Raw genomic sequence first — 20,507 nt, 5'->3', positions numbered from 1 at the left:
TCAGCTTATGTATGGAGAAACATTATAATATTTAAAAATATGTTGAATCCTAATTCAAGAAGGCTTTTGGTGCACGTTAAGTACTTACATTTGAAGCTCACTTCCCCACAAGTTCTACTGGGAGGAAAAACTGACTTCTCAAATATTCACCAAGTAATCTCAAAATAACTTAAACTCCAAGAAATGTAATATATTTTGATTTGATGTTGATGAAAAATTGAAAGGAAATTCCATGAGAAGTCATGTTTTCTATAGGATTTTTCCCTCATTGGAGACAATAGTCTTATTCTTTAAACAATTACTCCTTATTCTTCTATTTGACTAAATATTTTGTGTTTAGATTTCTTAAGAATTTCTTTTAAAAATGGAAGTAAAACCAATGCTAGCTGCAAGGTTTATGAGTTATATTTCTCCAGCTGCAGCATAAAGACTTCAGGAGCATATGTCTCTGAAGAGCAAAGAATTTGCTGTAGTTCCTCAAAGAATCATTTCAGAAATATGTGAGTAGCACCGCTTTACTGCTTACTGAATCTTAGTCACTTGTGCTTAGGCTTTTGCAATAGCCACGTGAAAAAGAAAGGGTTATTTATTAAGAGCAGAACAGTTCCCTTTTAGTTCTGTAGCAATCATGTCTCTTTTTTTCCAGTCCATGGAAAGTGTTATCTCAGGCAGCTTTGTGCAGGAAGTTCTGTTTATCACTTCCTCACAGTTGCAGTTTGTCTAGGACTTAAATATATGATATCAGATTGCATCAAAATGTGGGCCTTTGTGTGCTTAACTCATCAAAGGAGTGGACCCTCAGGACTTGATATCACTTCGCTGCATATGCAGTCATGTAGCAAAACAAAGTCTATCTAAACAGGACAGAACTATTTCTGTTGGTAGTGTAGCAAAGCTAGCAGAATTGGTGTAGTTTCAGGTATCTGCACAGTTTCACTTCTTGTTTTTAAATTTATCACTTTTTTAAAAGTGACATGGTTTGCCTGTTTTTACTATGTAAACCATGATGAAAAACAAAATAGTACTCGTACAACCAAAAAAACAAAAATCAAACCCAACTGGGATTCACTTGGTGTAAACTACTGTGATGCCTGCTTGCGTTATAAAAACACGCTAAAAATTTGAATCCATATGCTTTAGGCTGGTAGCTATTTGAACAAATCTCAAATGATAGATATTTAACACATGATTATCTGATAACTAAGCTTAAGGTATGGTGTCCAAGACTGTAACAAGTAAGATCAGCAGTTCTTGTAAGATGTTGGCCAGGGCTTATGAACCTGCTCTCCTACCTTTGTGGTGGTTTCTATTTTCTGTAACCCTGATAAAGGAGTTCCCTCTTCAGTATAACAGGCTGCATCACCAGATGTTAGTCTTCGTGGGCAGCCACAGGAAGCCTATTCAAACTGTGCAGTAATACTTCTCTACTCTGACTCTGGTTTTCAGTACCACCCTCTTCCACGCCCCATGCAGTATCTAACTTAACTGTATTGGCCCTTTTACTCAATATGAGCTGGTTTCATGGTGGCTGATAGATGTCTGTCCATTGCAGAGCCCGAGATCTGCTTGCCAGTCAGGGAAGCTGCAGCTTTGGGTGTGTTTCTGCCCCTTCCCACGTGCTTCTGGTGCATGTTTTAACCACGTGACTGACGCAAAGCTGAGAATACGAAGTTTATGCCAGTATCCGCCCTCAAATCCATGATGTAACATATTCTCTATTTACTAAAATCTGCTAGTACTATTAAAAAAAAAAAAAAAAAGTTATTCAGCAGTAAAATGTGTCTACTCTCTTATTGTCTCCTTGTGAAATAACGTGTTATTAACAGAACGTGGCCAGAAAGTGCTTTTATTTATTTATTTTTTCTCATTATTTTAACTGCTGTATGGGCCAATGAACAAGATTAAGAGATTACTCCAAATCCCATCAAACAACTGCTGGGGCAGCCAGTCAGTGTTGTGACCTGAGCAGAGCCCTTGTGCTGAAGGAAGGGGCCCCTGAGGCCAAACCTGTAGGGAAGGATGACTGGAGCTTCTGGCAGACCCCTTCCTGTCAGTCCTTCAGAGAGATGAAATAATCCAGTTCTTATTCCAGTGTTTTCCAGTCTGCCTTGGTATGCCAGGGAAACCCTGAGAGGCATTTTGTTGTGCCTTCCTGCTTGTCAGTTCCTGCCTCCCACCACATTTTCCAGAAGAGAGGTTGTATGGGCCCTACCAGTGACTTATTAGAGCTAATGGAAATTCTGAATGGTATAGGATATACTGCTCTGTGCTGCATTTTTGAACATTTTTCAGAGCTTTGTTGTGAACGCACTGTTGCTGCCAGATGGAAAACAAGAAATCTCTCAAAACTACTTATTAAAGAAGCTGAACTTTCCTCCCTTTCTCTTTCAGTTTGGTTATGTACCAAAAGTGAAACTTGGGAATCTACCTCCAAAACTGTCATACTGCTCCAAACTTTGAAAATAATAGTATTTTGCAGTAAGAAAATGCATGCTGTTACCTTAGGAAGAATTACTTTCTTTTCACTGTGGTGGTGGTGGGAAACTGGTTTTTGTTAGTCAATATAGATAATCAGTGCTCTGAATCAAGTTTATAGATACTAATCAGCCATGTAACATTTCACACGTACATATTTGCACTGCAAAAACTGGAAGTTTTGCATAGTTCTGCTTTGTGGAATATCACACCACCCTAAAAACGCACTCAACTGCCTTTTTGGGAAGGGCAGTGGGTGAAAATGGGGTGTTAGCGATTATTGTCTAGATAAGGTTGATATTTTCCAGCTGTTTGCAACTATAGATGTTGTTCTTGTCTATAGCAATTAATATATATATACAAAATCTTAGATGTTCAAGTAGGTGCTGGTATTGTATGTGCCACTGGAGATGTCTGATGGGTCCACCTCTCTTGACAGTCTGTGGCTTATGGACTCTAGGGAGCATGAAAATCCTTGTCATTTGAGTTAAAAGATTCACTTTTCCAATTCAGGTGAGACTTACAAATAGAATTATTTCTGTCCGTTCTTTTTTTCCTCTCTCCCAGACACTCACTCCTCACACACACACGTTGTGTCCCAGCTAAGGAAAGCATGTAACGTGGTGTCACCTTTAAAGTTCTGTTTAAATCCAGCTAAAATCAACCAGGCAGAAGAACCACCAGTTTAACAGTTTCTTGGCTTGGGGTTGCTCTAGGACTCGCAGAGATGCTAATGCATGTTAATTTAAACTTTTTATCGGCAGACTAGCAAGACTGTTCACACATTTTTCAGAGACACCACAGGGTTTAGGCTGTTGTCCTAATTGCTATTGTTCAGGCTGCCAGCTATTATATTTACCACAAACAGTTTTCATCTTTTTGGGAGCCTGGTGCTAAACTGATAAACAACACCTACCTTGGCAAATTGTTGCCTTCTGGAAGGTGAAGCAATTACACTGTAGGATGCAGACAAGCTTCTATACAAAGTGTGTAAATTTTTGGCTGGGGTTTCAATAGGTGGTAAATCTGTTTTTAGGGAATCTTGTACCTGATTGGAAATGCAGGGCTCCGTGACACAAAACATTGCACACAGTCGTTCTTCAAGTTATTATCTATTATTATTATTTATTTTATTTTATTTTATTTTTTGAAGGATAAACGTAGCTGATTAACCAAGATGTTTCTATGCCTGATCAGGTCTGAACTTATCCTACTAGATAGTCTAATAGTGGAATCACAGTCTCACTCTGTGGCTGATTTGCATTAATGATTCTGTCAGAGATGAGTTTCTTTATTCCATAGATGTCTTAGATGCTAAGAAGAATACAACTGTGTTGATACTAGTCCCACAGCTGTGATGATAATAGTCTGGAAAATTTCTCCAGGCAAGTATAAACAAAGGAGAGAGATCATTCTTCCTCTCTACAGTCAAAAAACAAAACAAACCAAAAAAACACACACACCTTGATCTGTGTCCAAATTTTCCTCATTTAATGTGGTTTGGCATTAGATTCTTTGCTTTGACAGGTATCTGTTGCTGAAAAGCATTGTACCACTCTTTGTTCTCTACCATAGTTTCATGCCCCTTTTCTTGCACTAGAAGCAGTGCTTGTCTGACCTGGCAGTTAGTTCAGAGAATGTCAAACCAGAAGACAATGCTATCAAGAAAAGCAACTTATTTTCTTGCATTGTCATTCCTTTGTCCAGTTTAGGGAAGGGCCAGGAAACTTGTGTCCTGGTCAGCCAGTCTAAATTCTTGGGCAATAATTTCTTCATAAAACTATGTTTAGCAGTAAGATTGAACCTGTAAGTGTCTGACTTCTAAAATTGCGTTCTCCTTTCCATTTTTAGGTGTAGTTATTAACCTGCATAATTTAAAGGAAATCTATATCACATCACATATTTTTATGCAAATATTGATTTGCTTTGAAAAAATTATTATAGAGACTTGTCCTCAATTTAAACCAAGGTTGAGGCTGTAAAGAAGTTTGGTTAGGCTTGTATTTGTTTCAATTTTTTTAAACTCTTCTCTGCTTCCTTTTTTTTTTTTTTTGTTGGAAAACTTCCAGCCCCATCAGAATCTGGAAGTACCAGAAATAAACCAGAGGTACTCATTTCTGCTAAGGTTGGGTGTTACTGTGTTGAAGGTACTGAGATGGGATTTGGGAAATCTGTATTCAATTTTCTGCTTTACCTCTAGTTTAACATTGGGCAAACTATTTAATAAAATAAGTGTATGCTTCAATATCCCACCCATGAAATAGTTGATATTTCCTTTCCCAAGAGGGTAACAGTATGTTCATTCATGGTTCTGTGATGCTCAGAAGGTATGGAGATCGTTTGAGTGATTTGGGAACACAGGCTCTTGCAGAGTAATAACAAAACACTGTCATGTTTAAATAAATGCAGGATTTGTTTTTGTTTTCCAAATAAATGTCTTGTTTTAACCTGCTGGAGAACAAGCTATCTTGTTTATTTCTGGATACACATATTGTCGCAGTCCTCAACAGCACTGGTTGCGTCACTCCTGACCTGCTAACAGGGAAAGTGATGTGTGGAATAGTCCATCTTCAGTGGTGATTTTACAGGGAGTTACTGAAGGTTTACTATTTTCATTAAGACATTCATATTATTATCATTTTTTCCCTTTGAGACGTACAAGTTAGCAAACTTTGTGCAATAAACTTTGTTGTGCTTTTATTTAGCAGTGTGGCTTACTGGGTAGTGTGATTATATATCATACATCTGGCTCTGTATTTGAGCAGGGAAGGAAGGATTTGACTGACCACTCCAAACTTAGAGATTGTGACCCTGTGAATCAGTTTAGTATCTCACCTGTTCAGTTGCTGGTGACCCACTCCGATTCTTCACCATGTACAGAACTGTTATTACCAGATGCACAAGAGCAAGATGTACTTGAGAGATGGATTATGACTCTATCGGAATGGCAGTCACAGGTCTAATCAACCCCTGTTAACAATTTGAAGATCATGCTTGTTAGGCTAGGGAACGGTCTATCAATTCACTTGCCAGTTGTAAGGAAGGATTTTTCCTCTTTAGACCCTTTATGTACGAAAATGAAAGTAACGAAATGAGTACGAAAAGAATAAGTGTAGCACAGGGCTAGGTGTTGATGATTCTTCAGTGTTACAAGAACCCTCATCGTGCATTGCATTAAGGCTACATCAAGTCCTATGATGTCCATTATAGATAGTAAGCATGGATAAAAAGTTCATAACATGTTATTCCTCTTCATCACTTAGCACTTTGAAAATGTTGCAAGATTTCAGGAGTCAAATTTCTGAAGGGGCTAAATAAGCACACAAAATAAAACATTTAATCCTGTATTTGGCATACTTGCTCTTAGAGATGGAAACCATACAAACAAAGCTATTTGCAGTATAGTCAACAACAAAATGCTCTGTAAAAGAAAGCTTTGCAAGTAATGGGATTCACAGGAGAAAATTCATCACAGCTGCCTGAGCAGCTGTCAGATGCCAGTTTAAAAAAGTGAAAACTTTACTATCAATTATACTGCAATTCATTTATATATTGGCTTCTTGATTGTGCTTAACAGAAGTTCAGTCTTTTAAAATTATTCTTAAGCAAATGACAGCTCATTTTTAAGTAACTTTGTACTCACTGAAATGCAGTCATTTTTCCTTTTTATTACACAAGTTGTCTTTTGAATCATAACTACATACATTAAATACATTATGTACATACAGTACATTAAATACATTATGTACATACAGTAAATACATTATGGTGATACAGATACTTTGCTATTCTACTTTTATTTTTTTTCTGTGATACTTAATTCTTTTGTATTAAGTGGTCTTCAAAAAGACCACGTACAACAAAGAAGAACATCTGAAGTTGAACTCAAAGGCATTTTCATTACAATAAGTTTTAAGAATCAATGATTAATTACTTTGAACTTTAAGATGTTTGGACATTAAAAATGTATTTTATTTTTTTATTATTATTATATAAGCAGAAACTAGGAACTGCAATCATTTCTGGCTGCTTTGGAATTTCTAAGAAACCTGGCAGCTGAGTAAGTAAAGAAGTTGGAATAAGAAGATGCTTACAGTGCTTGGCATGTTTATAGTTCTTAAAAGAATGTTTGCCAAAGGCAGGTATGATAACCAGTTACTGTGTTGTTATGACATTGTATTTAATTGACATAAGGCTTTTGAAAACATGCAAGCTGTTGTTGGGTGCGATATTATCTAGGTACAGTTGTCAGAATATCCACTAGTTAATCCAATGCAGCTATATTTCTAAAACCTGATTCAATATTGAACATAGAACAGCTTTAAGTAGTTCAGATTTAGCTGCATGGTTTTACAGAACTTGATAGTAATCCTTATCAGAGTAAATTCATGTCTTTAAGTCTTCACTTGGTGAACTATGTATATTGTTTATACTGACCAGTTCTGTTCTTAATGACTAATATAAAAAAGGATATCTATGCCCTATATGATTGTGTAAAATCTGATGTGTGAAAACTTTTTTTTTATGTTAAAAAAAGAGTTTCTGTTGGTAGCACACATGTTCTTCACCTTAACCATGGTTTCAAAATCTTTTAGAGCTGTTTTGAGGGATTGAGGTAGAAGGCTGGTTGGTTGGTTTGGTTTTTGGGGGGAAGATAGGGAGTGTTCTCACATTGGAGTAAGTCTCTGTACTTCTAGCTTGTCAGTAGGATGCTTCTGACTCTCTAAAAGCCTATACACTCCTTTCTTTACAGCCTGTCTAGACCTCTAGGAATTGGGAGTGTCTAGTGACCTCTTACCTCTCAGCACTTTAAATATGAGTGACTAGGCGAATGGGCTAGCCTTTGCTAACTGCATAAATGCTGCAGGTAGAGATAACTAATTCTCTTCATCTCTGAATTCTTGACACTTGTCAATGAGTGACTGACTCTTAAATTAACCAGCACATTCAATGGGGAATATCCCATCAGGTCTGCTTTACCATGCCCTTAGCAGAAAGAAGATGCAAAGTGTACCAGCCTGAAAGGTCTTAATTGTTTTTTTGTTATGCTTCATTATATTCTGTATAGGACTCTTTACCCCTCCAGGAATGAGATACCAGCTGTGTCCCCTTGCACACCTGTGCTCAAGTATGATATTAAAGTCATTTAACTAAAATATGCACCTACCTTACCTCTAAGGGACTTCAGCAGAGTGGAATAGTCCTGGTCTTGTCTAAAGAGGTCTGATCCATGTACATACCCTAACCTGGTTGCTAAAATCCACTCCTTCTAACCTGTGGAAAGTTGACGAGATTCTTTCTTAACAACAGTTGCTTTAATGTATTTGAAAATGTGTACTTCTGTTTTTGGAGTTTGTGAATTAAGATTCTATGTACTGTGGCATACAGGGGGAAAGAATTATTCTGAAAAAAATTGAATCTGTAGTCATGACTTCATGATTGCATCAATCATTGCTAGCATACCACTGGTTCAGCTGTCTTAAAACTAGGTAGATTAACTAGAAAACTAGGTAGAGTAACTAGATTTTTGTAAGGATTGTTATGCAAAAAAAAAAAAAAAAAAAAAGATTTTAAATAGGTAAGGAGTGTTACTGGTTATCAGATATATTACTAATGCAATCTGAATATTTTTCTCCAGAGATTATTTCTGTATTTGTGAAATGCTTTGGATGAATTTTAACACTCATTCACCAGTTGTCAGAAATGTTGCTACATGGTTTTGGCAGAGAAGATTGTAGCTGCACCCTAACATAGGTGGAGTTGTCACAAGAGATCATAGGGGGAGTGAAGATCAGAAATATGACATTTCTACTTTCCTAATTTCATAAAGAGCTTCCATGTTGCCTTCCTGAAAAACTTAAGAATTAACATTAACAAGAATGAACCAAATTAGATCATTGGCCTACAAATCTGAATTTTATTGTCTCAAAATCTGTAAATTTGAATAAAGGAAAAGCAAATGAGATCATTTCCCAAAAGAAGGAAGGAATGATGAATGCTTTCATATTTATCTGGTGTCTTAATATTTATGAATTTGCATGTTAACTTTAGGGAACATTAGAAGCAAGAAGGCACACTTCTAAAGGCATCCAAAAGTTGTTCAGCAGCTTACTGGCAGTCACCAAAAATCAGAAGGCATTACATCATTGTTCCTCCTGTTAGAAATAAGAAGTGACAAATTCTTTTTTTTTTTCCCAATATGCAAAACAAGAACTTGTCTTCATGTACAAAATGAGAACTTCTAGGAAGATACCCAACAAGAAGAACCACGCAATTCCCAAGCTCTTCCCTGAGTCACCCCCTGCCCAGGCCTGGGGATGTAAAGTGGTAGCCACTGTGGGAGGCCTGGCTTCTCCAGCGGGAGAGCAGGGAGCTGAGATGCCACTGCTGCCCCCCTTCTCGCTGCCTGCCTCACAGGCTTCTCTCTCTGCGATGAGGGAATTTCAGACATAATTGGGAAAAACTTTTGTTTGACTAGATTCTGCAGTGTTTTTAAGTGAGGAGAGCCCCATTACTTTGTGCTGGGACCTTGTGAAAGCTCTTGACCTGGTAGGATAGTTAGGGCAAAGGGTTGTGAGGGTACATCCTCAGCAAATCCTCCCTGCATTGCTCTTTGGGAAATGGTGCCTGTCAATGAGTTCCTATGGCCTTCAGATCCTTTGAAAACTTTGTTGTGGTGGGGGACAGTGGTCATGCTGCCATTTCTGCTGCAGCTGGGACTCCAAGCCGATCACAGCACCCGTGGATGGACATCTGTCTGGCTGCATCTGTATGGACAAAACCAGGGAGAGGGTGCGTGGCAGCAATGTCTTAATTTTATTGTCTGTCATCTGTCTTCTAGTGATTTGCCTGTAACAACCAGCTATCCTCATTGCAATGCCTGGGCATATCTCAGGGCATGGCAGAGGCCACCAGCTGGTTCCTATCCTGTTACACAACAGAGTTTGTTTGGCCATGTGGATGGGAGCTGTGCCGTGCCATTTGCCCACATAGCCCTAGAAAAGGTCCCAGCCCTGCTGTGTGTAGCCAGGTCTATAGGTGTAGCCTCTGATGTCTAAGAGAAATAGATGTCACTGTACTCTGACTGTGAAGTAACTAAAATGTACAAAAATAAGGTTCCAGAATTCAGAAGCTGAAACCAGCAAATGTTAACCCAGTATCATTTACCTCTTTAATTCCCTCCTCCCTCTCCCCTCCCAAAAGGCATACCTTGCCTAAAGGATAGGTTGTGCTGAGAGGTGTGGTGTGCTCATCCTCTCGGGAAATTGGCCTGCAAACGGTGCTGCAATGACCCCTGGAGCCAAGGAAAGAGAAGTGAAAGGCACAGCAAAAGTGCTCCTGAGCCCATCCCAAAGATGTTGACTACTACCTGTGGCATGGGTCTTTAAGAGACTCTAACCATAAGAAGCAGTGAGTTGTACTGAACTATTTAGAGTAATTTTAAAATGCTTGTCATTTTCGAACCGGTAGGAAGGATGAAGTAACAAGCAGGGAACCTCGTTCAGTTATTTTATCTGGAAGATTAGGAATTGTTTGGGCTCTGACAAAGCACATCACATTGTGAAGCATAAGCCTTCTTCAACTCTTCTTGAAAAGAGTTTCAGAAGAGTTGGACTAATCCCAGACCTTAGAGTCTTATCTCCAACTCCCTGCTAAGGTTGCTGTGCTTCAGTCCGTTCACAAAAATAGTTGATCAACCTAATAATAAAAAGTGAAAGTGGCATTTTAAACACTAAACTGACCAGATATGAAACTTACGGGACAGATATGATACTTAGGGGCCAATGGATTTTTTTTTTTCTTTACACATTTTAATCCTATTGATGCTGAAGTATTTTAAGCAGTGCTGGTTAATGTCTTCTTCCGTATTAGAACATTAAGTAACAATATCATTTTGTCTTCACCAATTCCCCCCCATCACTTCATGCATTATATTTACTAAGAACAGCTAGTAACAAGGCAAGCCTGGCGTCTGACCAAAAAGATTTTTGAGCTGGTGATTCATTAGTGAGTATAAAAATAGCTACCCTTGTTTAAAGGCACTTCTTACACAAAAAGAAAAGGGTTCAATTACCATAGCTCATTCAAAGTGAAGATTAAACATCTTTACCAGGACAGTGCACTAATCCCATGAATCCTATTTATGTTGAAATGTAGTGCTATTGGCAATAAACAGCAATTTGAGAAGTCATAACCCAAGAAAATCATTGTCAAGTGACTTTAGAGCTCCCTATAAATTTCCTCTTGATGACTTCGTCAGTAGTGTTCAACAACGGAGTTAAATATTTGTATTAGGTGCTCCTGCCTTTAACAGACTCATTAAAAAGATGGAATTCTTTGATTCTATCTCAAATCATTTTAGTTCTAATCTCTCTCAGGCAAAGTCAGCTCTATAAATTGAGCTAAATGTATTTTTTTTTCTGAATAGAGACTTTACAGTGTAGCAATAAATTCAAACACTGGGAAAGTAAATGTAACTGAAGTGCTTTTAATGATGCTATTGTGTAGTTGTTATGGTTATAATCCCATTACGCAGACCTTTACCTTAAAGGTTATAAATGCTTTGAGAAATTATTCTGGTGGGAAAGGGCACTACTTAAAGCATTGTGTTAAAATACGAACAAATGGGGGAGGAGGATTTCAATTTGAAGAACTAAGACACACAAACTACCGTCTAATCTGTATTTCCTAAGAAAACATGCAGTGGAATTACAATTGAGAGAAATCTATACTAAAATTATCCTTGGGATACAGTTCCAGGTGAATGAATGTTTGTGAGGATAAAAATGTAGTAGCCCTCCCCAGAAGGGGGTGGTTACTGTTATTTGCATCACAGGCATGTCTGGAAATTGTCAGTTTGGATCAGGACCTCATTCTGCTGTATACCTACAAACTTGAGAAACAGTACCTGCATCAAGATTTATCAGTCTAGAAATCTGACCCCAAACCCAGTGTAGTCAACGGGAGACTTTCCATTGATTTTAATTATTTGGTTCAGGAGCTAAGTAAGTGTTTCTAAGACAAAAATCAATATCGTCCCACAGTGGTAATGTTTTCATGTGTTTCTATTGATTCTTTTGTCATAGATTACAGGATACCTTTGCACTGTCAAACATGCAAGGTTTTAACAAACTGATTTATTAACACAATTCGATTAACATCTGCAGTAGCAAGTATTTAGCAAATGTCAGCAAACAGAAGTTCACTAAAAGGATCACTCTAGAAAATGACTTGTTTCACAATGAGAGTTGAAATCTAATAGGAACTGTTTTTTCTTAAAACCAGTCTATGTCAGAACCCTACATGACGTGTTCAGCATAAGTTGTGTATTCAGAATTTTTTTTCTTAGCCAGCTAGTAAGTCTAAGAAAAGCCTCACTTACCCTGAAAGACTTTAACTTGCTTCCTTTCTGGATCATGGTTAAAAAATAAGAAATAAAATAAAAAATTTCCATGACAGTGTGGTTATAAAATAAATAAATAAAATGTCAAAATTCACAAATTAAATTGAAATTGCTTAGCTTGTCAGTTATACTTCATAATTCAATGGTGGATCTCATTTTAAATAACGAAATGAAATACATCATCCTGTTTCAGAAATACACTGCTGTATTTATAATTTCTGACTTATGCAGGACTGCTTATCAGGGTACTAGTTACAAACATGGATTGTTTAGTTGACAGCCTTGTCATTTGGCTTTGCCACTTCTTAAAACCAATCAAAACATTTCAATCGTTTCTTGAGGATGTCTCTGAATTTTGGGTCTCGATTTAAACTTTGAAATAAAGTTATTTGAAGAATAAGCAGTTCATACAAATTAAAAACTATATAACAGTAGTCTAGTAACACACAGCTTTCCTACTACATGCCTATAATGTACTATTTCAGTACTTCAAGCTCCTTCATGTAATATTTTTTCTTAGTTCGTGAATTGTCACAAGAAAATTCCCAAGTGTAGAATATTATTTCCTTCTTCTTAGAGGATCTTTTTCCTGGAAGAAAATTTGAAGCATTTCTCAGAATTTTTCTGATCCAAGCCCCAAACTACAAGTTGCATCGGATATAGGCCAGGATGAGTCACATTCATTTGAGCTTTCCAAATCAGTGTAAAGCTTAATTTGTTAATTGAATTTGTAATCATTTGTCACAAAACCTGTTACACTAACAATATCTTTAACTTTTCAATCAATCATAACAAAAATGCAGATACCATGTAAATCTTATCAGGATCACTAAAATAATGGGATTTTTGTTTACAAGGTGTCGATTGGTTTTGGGAGCTTTGATAATGACTCCAGACAGTCAATAAATACGGAGACTTTCACGTTGCCGGTAGGAGCCGAACTAAACTATCTAATCTTTTTAAAATGACAGACAACACAATGAACTCTGAACTTAATCTCCTCCAAACACTAAGGAGACAGTTTAGTACTTAAAGTACTGTTCAAACTCAAAACCTACATTTAAAAAATCATTAAGTGTCTGGCTTAAACACACAAAACCAGGGAAATTCAGAGTTAAGGGTGCAGGAGCTCTGGGGTGGTTTTCCTTCCTATGGTGCCTGGCCAGCAGTCTGTGGTGGGCTGCAAGCTGCCAGTGGCCTGTACAAGGTGAGGAAAACACCTGTGTGTCTTTTGAAAGCAAATTTGTAATCAAAGCATTAATAAATAAATAAATAAATAGAATCTGAAGCCCTAATTATTTTGTATCTGTAGTGAGCAAATTTTCCCCTAAGGTTTTTAAGAAAAATGGGGGGGGGGGGGAGATTGCAAGAGAAGTTTCAGTTGACAAAATATACGCAGTTGGGTTCATAACCTCTGAAAACTACATGTAGCCTTTGGGAGAAAAAAAGGAACCATAAATGTAAAGCTTATGTAGATGGGGGAGAGGGGTGGCAGGCAATGGCTAATGCAAGTCTTTCTCCCCCATCCCTCCCCATGGGGCAGCATCTCCAGGCATTGCTACTCACTAAGAAAATTAATTATGGAAGACACATTTCTCCTTTACTTGAAATCTATGAAGCAAGTCAAAATTTGTTTTAGGAAGTGACACCCACCACAGTTAAAAATTTAAACATTTATCCATGCCTGTTAGTAGTTAAAAAAAAAAAAAAAAAAAAAACTACCTAAAATTATGATATACGTTAAAATACATTAATATACCATACATACAGAATTACCATTTATTTCATTTATTTCACTTCAACTTGTTAAAAAAACAAACAAACAAGTATTATGTCCTCATTGTGGAACTCTATTTTCCACTAGTAATGAAGTAATAGTTGAGAAAATATAAGTAATTTTAATTATTATCTATTTTAAGTCAGATAATAGTTTGCCTTCTAATTTCTTTACTGACACTACATGCAGTGCAAATGTAAATTTGTCCAGTACTGGTGAAGGTTTATTATTATTATCTTATTTTTCATGAATTACATCTTGCAAGTCTCTTTTGTTGGTTTGTCTTATAAATGTATCTGTAGATAATGAATGGAGGAATTAATGCCTACCAACACTTTCAATATGTTCCTCTTGTTATCTAATGTAATTCCTGAACTGATAAATGCTTTGCTTTCGCTCTTAACAAAGCCCACAAATCTTTTTCATCTTTCCTGGATAAATGGAGACAAGGAGATGTTATATCTCTGCATTTGTTGTTAATTAATTCAATTGAATACATATTTTCTGAGATCTATATAAAGGGGAATTTTTAAATAATCATTTGGACTTAAAATCATAGCTTTTCAGTTATCAAAATCTGTTTACAACGTTGAATGTAACTTGTTGCTCTGCAATTGTGTGTATTTTATTTCTTTATAGGTATCCTCAGTGTCATGCTAAATCACGGTATTTACATGTGAATGGACTCGAATGTTTTATGTTATTAACTACTAATTCTCAAATTTCTGAGGCTCCCACTGTCTGCTTTTTGCCATGATTAATTAGTCAAGCTCATCATTCTTGCAGTGCCGGTTAGGCAGACTGTAGCTTCACATTGGTTAATCTGTCATTTAGATGAGCTATGTTATCAGAACAGCCAAAATCTTACAATGCATTTTTACTGAGAGATATGATGTCTGTGTTCTCATGATGAGATCAACTGGGAGAGGTGAGAGTGTATTTATTTCAATGCATTATTGCTGTCTGGTGCTTTAAGCCTTTTTCTGAAGACCATATTTACGTTAATCACATGATCTATATCTTGATTTTAGGATCTGCTTATTTTAATTAACTTTGCTGACCTATCACAACATTTCAAGATGCTGTAAAATTAATCTTAAAATGTTTTCCTTGGAATTTTCCTTGGAATTTTTAAAATAATTTTGAATGACAAATTTTGATTGTCAGTACATTCTCAGGTGGTCCTTTGTTGTAAAATTGGTGGAACTCTGTATTTCATGGCAGTTTTCCTTTAGCATTACTGTATTTTCATATTGCCTTGTAATTGTTTCCTGAGTCAGAGAAGTGCTATGTGTTTTACGATGGAAAAAAAAAAAAAAAAAAAAAGCTGTTCCAAAACCCTGCAAGGTGCAGTGCTGAATCAAAACCTATGGTTGATAACTTGGAATTTATTTTTTTCCTTCTTAATTTTTATAAATATTTATTACTCTCTCTGATAAGGATTTCTTCTTAAATATTCCCCTGGTTAGTTACTATGCATTTAAGGACAAGTTCTGTAGAAAATCTAGTAGCAGGGAAGTCTGTGTTAAAGAGAGATACAAATAGTCATGAATAACATCTAATTGGTATCCAGTGAGAGCTGAACAAGCACATCTGTGTGTTTTGTTTTTTTTTTTTTTCTCAGCCCAATGATTTAAAAACAAAATTAGCTCTACAGACTAGTTTAGTTTCTATATGTCTTTTCCCTTTAAGAATTTTCCAGTGAAAGCAGAGGAGACTGACCACCTGTTAGATACTGCAGCATCTTGTACTCTACTGGGCTCCTTGGCACATGCTCTCTCTCTCTCCCTTCCTCTCTTCACCACATGCTCCTGTGTGTTTTTTGGGGGAACCTGAGTTACAGCTGCTTCCTGGATCAGTCCGCCATACATCAAGCTATAATCAAGATACTAAGATTCATTATAGGCATTTTTTCTTGTCTGTTTGCATTGGTGGTAGCTGTGAAAGAGTTTATGAGATCTAAATAACTACTGCTGCCATCATGGGCAAAACCTCCTTTGCACGGGCTGGATTGCACAGGACTTTTGGACTCAGCACGCTGACCACTGTGGACTCGCTAGAGTGCAATATTCAAACCATTGGGCTTCCCTGTCCTTTACAACAGCCTCCCTATGTGCTACAAGCCCCGCTCCCAGAGGTCAGCTCTGGTATGCACAGAGGTGCTGGTGTCCTGTACGGAAACCAAGCCCTGCTCTCCAGAGTAAACCCCAGCGATGCTGTGTCCAGTGAGCTTCCTAATGAGAAGGTAGATAACGGGACAGATTTATTTTTTTTTTCCCTTGGAAAAGAATAGTGGATACTATATCGTTAATTTCCAGCTGTGCAGTGATTTCACAGGGAGCATTTACCAGCTTTCCAATTTCTGAATTGATCAGACCCTCCTCTTACTTTGCCAGGCTGCGTGTGTATTTTTAGCCATGTAACACTAAACCAGATCTGCCTTTGTTTTTGTGATTTATGTTTTTTTCTTAAACAGGAAAGCATTCATTATCAAATGTTGTGAGAACAATACAGTAACTGGAGGTTATTTTATATGAAAATATTGTTGATTGTTCCTTCCCTAGAAATCTCTCTTGGCAGCTCACTTCCTGCCAAATGAATCAGCAAAAGCTGTTCATGAAAGTTGTTAATATATAATACAATCATCCAGCACTGCACTTGTTCCTTATCTATGAAGTCCTTTTGTGATCAATGATTCACATCACCTTTTGATTAGTCTCTGAGCACAAACAGTTTCTTAATATAAATTAACGGCCTTGGAATTTCAAAATAAACATTCCCTTTTGTTTAGCATCATTTCCTATTTTCTTACCAAAACAGAGTCTTATTGTAATTGCTCAGTTTTCACTGGAAAAAGTGTTTTCAGACTGGAATGTTCTTAAAAAACATGTCGTCCTTTTCAGAGCTAATATTGTTGATTTACAAGGTTTAACCTTCCATGCTAATTTAATATAACTAGGAGATAATACCAGGATGCTGCTACTCTTATCTGATACTGCAAGGAATTATTTCTGCCTTCATTTACTAAGAAAAATAAAAAGTATTTCTCTTGAAGTATAATACTAGTGATGCTTTTTTTTTTTTTTTTTGGTATTATTTTTCACAGTAATATAAAACATGTTAGCTAAATGGCAGATACAGCTAACTTAAGACACTTCTTCCAACATTTCTGATTGATCGTTGCTAACTCTAGCAGTAGCCATGTTGTGATCACTGGTGTAACCAGGCTCTTCAGTAAACAGTAGTTCTGAAGATTTCTTCTGGCCAGGTCTAACTAATAGGGTAATTAAAATACCAGACATCATGTAGTGGTTTGCTAATGGTAATTATCCTTTCTTACAAACAGCAGTGAAGCAAGAGTGGAGAATGCAGAAGAAGCAGAAGCCTGACCCACGGAGAACTGGTGTGTTCTTTGTGATCATTTGTCTTTTTTTTTTATTTAAAGGAAATTATTTCACTTAAATGACTTAGGTGGAATTTTAACTAAACTGAAATAGGAACCTGAGAGATGGAAAATGCCTGAGAGACATCTAGTTTAATTAATTGTTAGCTGAAGGGATCCAAGAGTTCAGACAAGGGATTACTTTTCCCCAAAGTATTTAAGGAATATAGGCCGGTTGTTCCCGGTGGTTCCAGTTGCAGTGCTAAGCTTTGCAGCGAGGACAGGCTCAGCAGAGGCACTGTGTCACTGCAGCCCAACCGACAGAGCACCTTGCCAAGCAGAGATCACTTGGTCGTCTCCAGTGATGTGTTCATCAGGCACCAGGTCCTAGCCTTGAATGTCATTTCAATTTCTAACTTGCTCCATGTCACTAACACAGCTAGTGCCTGCCTACGAGGAAGCAAGGCTTCCCATGCTTCTGGGGGCAGCTTTTGGCTCGGGATTTTAACCAATACCTGCTCCATAAAGGCACTGGTAAGTGCCCTAAGTATGATGAAACCGATGCTCCTCTTGCTGTCAGTCAGAACTGCCTTTATTGAATCAATAGTCTCAATGGCTTAATAGTCTTCTACAAAGACAACATCAGCACCAGATGAGGATCTTTCTTGACATTTTTAGGCACTTGTCAGATGTCAATGAAATGTCAGAAGTAGTTAGTGATGCACAGCCCTCCTCGTAGGAGAGATGTATATTGTTTTGAGTAATTTGTTATAAAAATACAGATACAAATGTGCAATAGAATGTTATTTCCAAAGTCTATAAGTGAAAATTTTTATATACACTATCCAATTTTTAAATCCATTGGAATTTAAACAAAAAGCCATGTATTTACAGATTTTTGCTATAATTCAGGATGCATAATTCACTTAAGTATTCTGAAAAAAAAAAACAACCATTTCCCTGCTGGTATGTAATACACTAGCAGTATCCAGTGATTGGGAAAGTTAGGAACTATAAAGGAATACGTTTTATCAGATGCTTGCTTAAGAGATGTTTTATGTAGAGACACCATACCAATTCAGTTTCAGTGATGTCAGATTTTCAGTCACCATAGTGCTTCTAGCACATGAACGTTTTTCCAAACCCCTTGGCCTGGATAAATTTCAGCTAGTACAAGTATGATGTCCCAGAAATGGTAATTTCTTTCAGCATGGTGGGTGAAGTCCATTAAAAAAATAATAAAAAGTTAAACACTTAGCACTGTCTTTGCTGACTGTCTCTTTAACTGCAGCTTCTGCACACGCTGTGTATAACTCAGCTGCAAAAAAGAAAAGGTCATATATGACTGAAATCCATTGACTCTGGGCATCTCTAAGCAATAGCTGGCTTCTGAGAGAGAGATGGGGAGCAGCAGCAGCCAGGAATGGAGAGAAGGCAGCAGGCTGGACAGCTGGCAGAGGCAGGATCACCTGTAGCAGGACAGGCTTGTGCACTTATTGGCCCATGGATCTGTGGTCAGCTACAGACCCACCACTACATGCAATATCCTTCTCCACATTTCATCATCTAACAGTGTTTTGATATGGGTGTAAATCACTCCAGTGAGCCAAGTAGCTGGGCCAGGGGTGATTCTATTTTATTGTTAATTAACTTATATATTTACAGGAGCTGTGATACCTATGGTGTTGTCACAACAGAATGAGTACTGTTTATTTTAGTTGGTTTACTTTTAAAGTAAGCTTCTGTGTGAGTTTTTGGGAAAGAAGGGAGAAGAAAAAGTACCCAAATTCTATGCAAGTATCAAACTCACTTAAAATCACACAAAAATGTTCACAAAAACACTCTGTATCATGCTCCTATTGCTGTATCCTGTTTTTCTTGCAAGTCATGGTGTATGGGTGTAGGTGTCCAAGGTATTGCGGATTTACCTGGCTTTCCTGTACTCTGCCACAGTGGCTGCAGATGTACTTTCTCCTATCCTATGCCATGTTATCATGAGCCACTGTAATATGGAATAAACAGTGTTAATCCAGATAAAAATGGGTAGGCACACTGTAATAATAGACAAGTTATTTGAAAAGAACAATATCCTTAGAAGTCTGTTATTGAAATTTATTGAAATTATTGAAAAGCTTGCCCCAGAATAAACTTTGGCACCAGGAGGTAAATGTTAAATGTCCTCACCATCCAACTCTGTGCTTCCCTCCGGGACATCTGACCTAGGAGTTAGTTAAACTATCTGGTTGACCAAGCTTTGCAAAATAATCACATACATATTGGCAGCAGTTGATCAATTCAAGTGCCCCTTGGGGGAAACAATGTAATCAGTCACATTTTGTGTTAAAGGGAACTGGATTGAAGAGGAGTGAAGTGATCAGGCTCCTGTGGGACAAAAGTTAGTGCAGAGATTAATCTGGGGAACATACCTTGCACTTTGGAGGACCTCATCTTTCTCCTCTCTATACAGGCAGAATCTAGAGAGCCTGCTCAGTTACATGAGGTGCTGAGAGCTTGGTGCCATTGCCCCACACTGTGCTTTTCAGAAGACAGCTGATGGCCTGTAGAATGCCTACAGCAAGTCTACAGCACAGACTGATAAGACACCACTGCAGCAGGCTGTTATTTTTCATGAATCTGGATTGCATCACATGCAGGAAATTAATTCACTGGTAATCAGTGACTTTACTTCAGGTATAACCAGTAACCTGCTCTTAGCTGCAAAGACAAGATGGTTGCAAGGAAGCTCCTAAAAATAGCCAGCATTTAGTTGCGGTGACAAGACTGGTAAGGATGGGGTAAAAGCCAGAGGAAGTTGTAGTACTATGATTTCTTTCAGAATTTAGCTTTCAGTCAGAAACATGGCATGAATGGCAGAACCTGAACAAGTGAGTGTACAAGTCAGATACCAAGCTTATTAAATGTAATAATTCTTGCAGATATTAAATTTTATTTTCACATGGTCACCCCCAAATTGATAGATTAATTTTTAACCTGGTGTCTGTTAAGATTAGGCTGCATAGTTACAGTATCCTTTCATCTGCATTTGTGTGACATCCAGTGGCTGGATGGGTCAATCACAGGCACCTGTTTTTTGCTAAAGGTGTAAAACTGGCTCATACCTCCTTTTGGAACACAAAAGATGTAAAATTATTGGCTATTAATGCCAACAGAATAATTGCTTAAATTTTATTTAAAAATAAACGGGTGATTAAAGAAGCTTGTTCCAGGGAATGCTTTTCAGATTTGTAAGCACATAACTCATTATGTCATTAGAGCTCCCTGCCACCTGCTACTGAAGTGAACTCATCTCCTCAGTGTTCCTGCTGGGCACAATACATTGCCCCAGTCAGAAATGAGTAATTTCTATTTTCCTGCATTTAACTCTTGACTGAACCCTTAGCATTAAGACTCATACTGATTTTGTCAGGCACTCTACTGAGATAATGTTGATTAAATCTTTTGAAAAATCA

General features: G+C 37.4%; 1 protein-coding gene across 8 annotated transcripts in view; it reads left to right on the top strand.

The window, feature by feature from the left end:
- EXOC6 (exocyst complex component 6) overlaps positions 1–20,507 on the top strand; it is a 123,312-nt gene that overhangs the window by 9,625 nt on the left and 93,180 nt on the right. For all 8 annotated transcript variants that reach the window (XM_013093967.4, XM_021268212.3, XM_038181109.1 and 5 more), the window contains one exon: positions 17,002–17,058. The gene's annotated coding sequence lies outside the window, so the exon portion shown is untranslated. The remainder of the gene's footprint in view (positions 1–17,001; positions 17,059–20,507) is intronic.

The sequence above is a fragment of the Anas platyrhynchos genome, chromosome 6 (genome assembly GCF_047663525.1).
Source record: "Anas platyrhynchos isolate ZD024472 breed Pekin duck chromosome 6, IASCAAS_PekinDuck_T2T, whole genome shotgun sequence".
Taxonomy (NCBI): Eukaryota; Metazoa; Chordata; class Aves; order Anseriformes; family Anatidae; genus Anas; species Anas platyrhynchos.
Note: the sequence above shows the minus strand (reverse complement) of the source record. Positions and strands in the feature narration are given on the sequence as shown.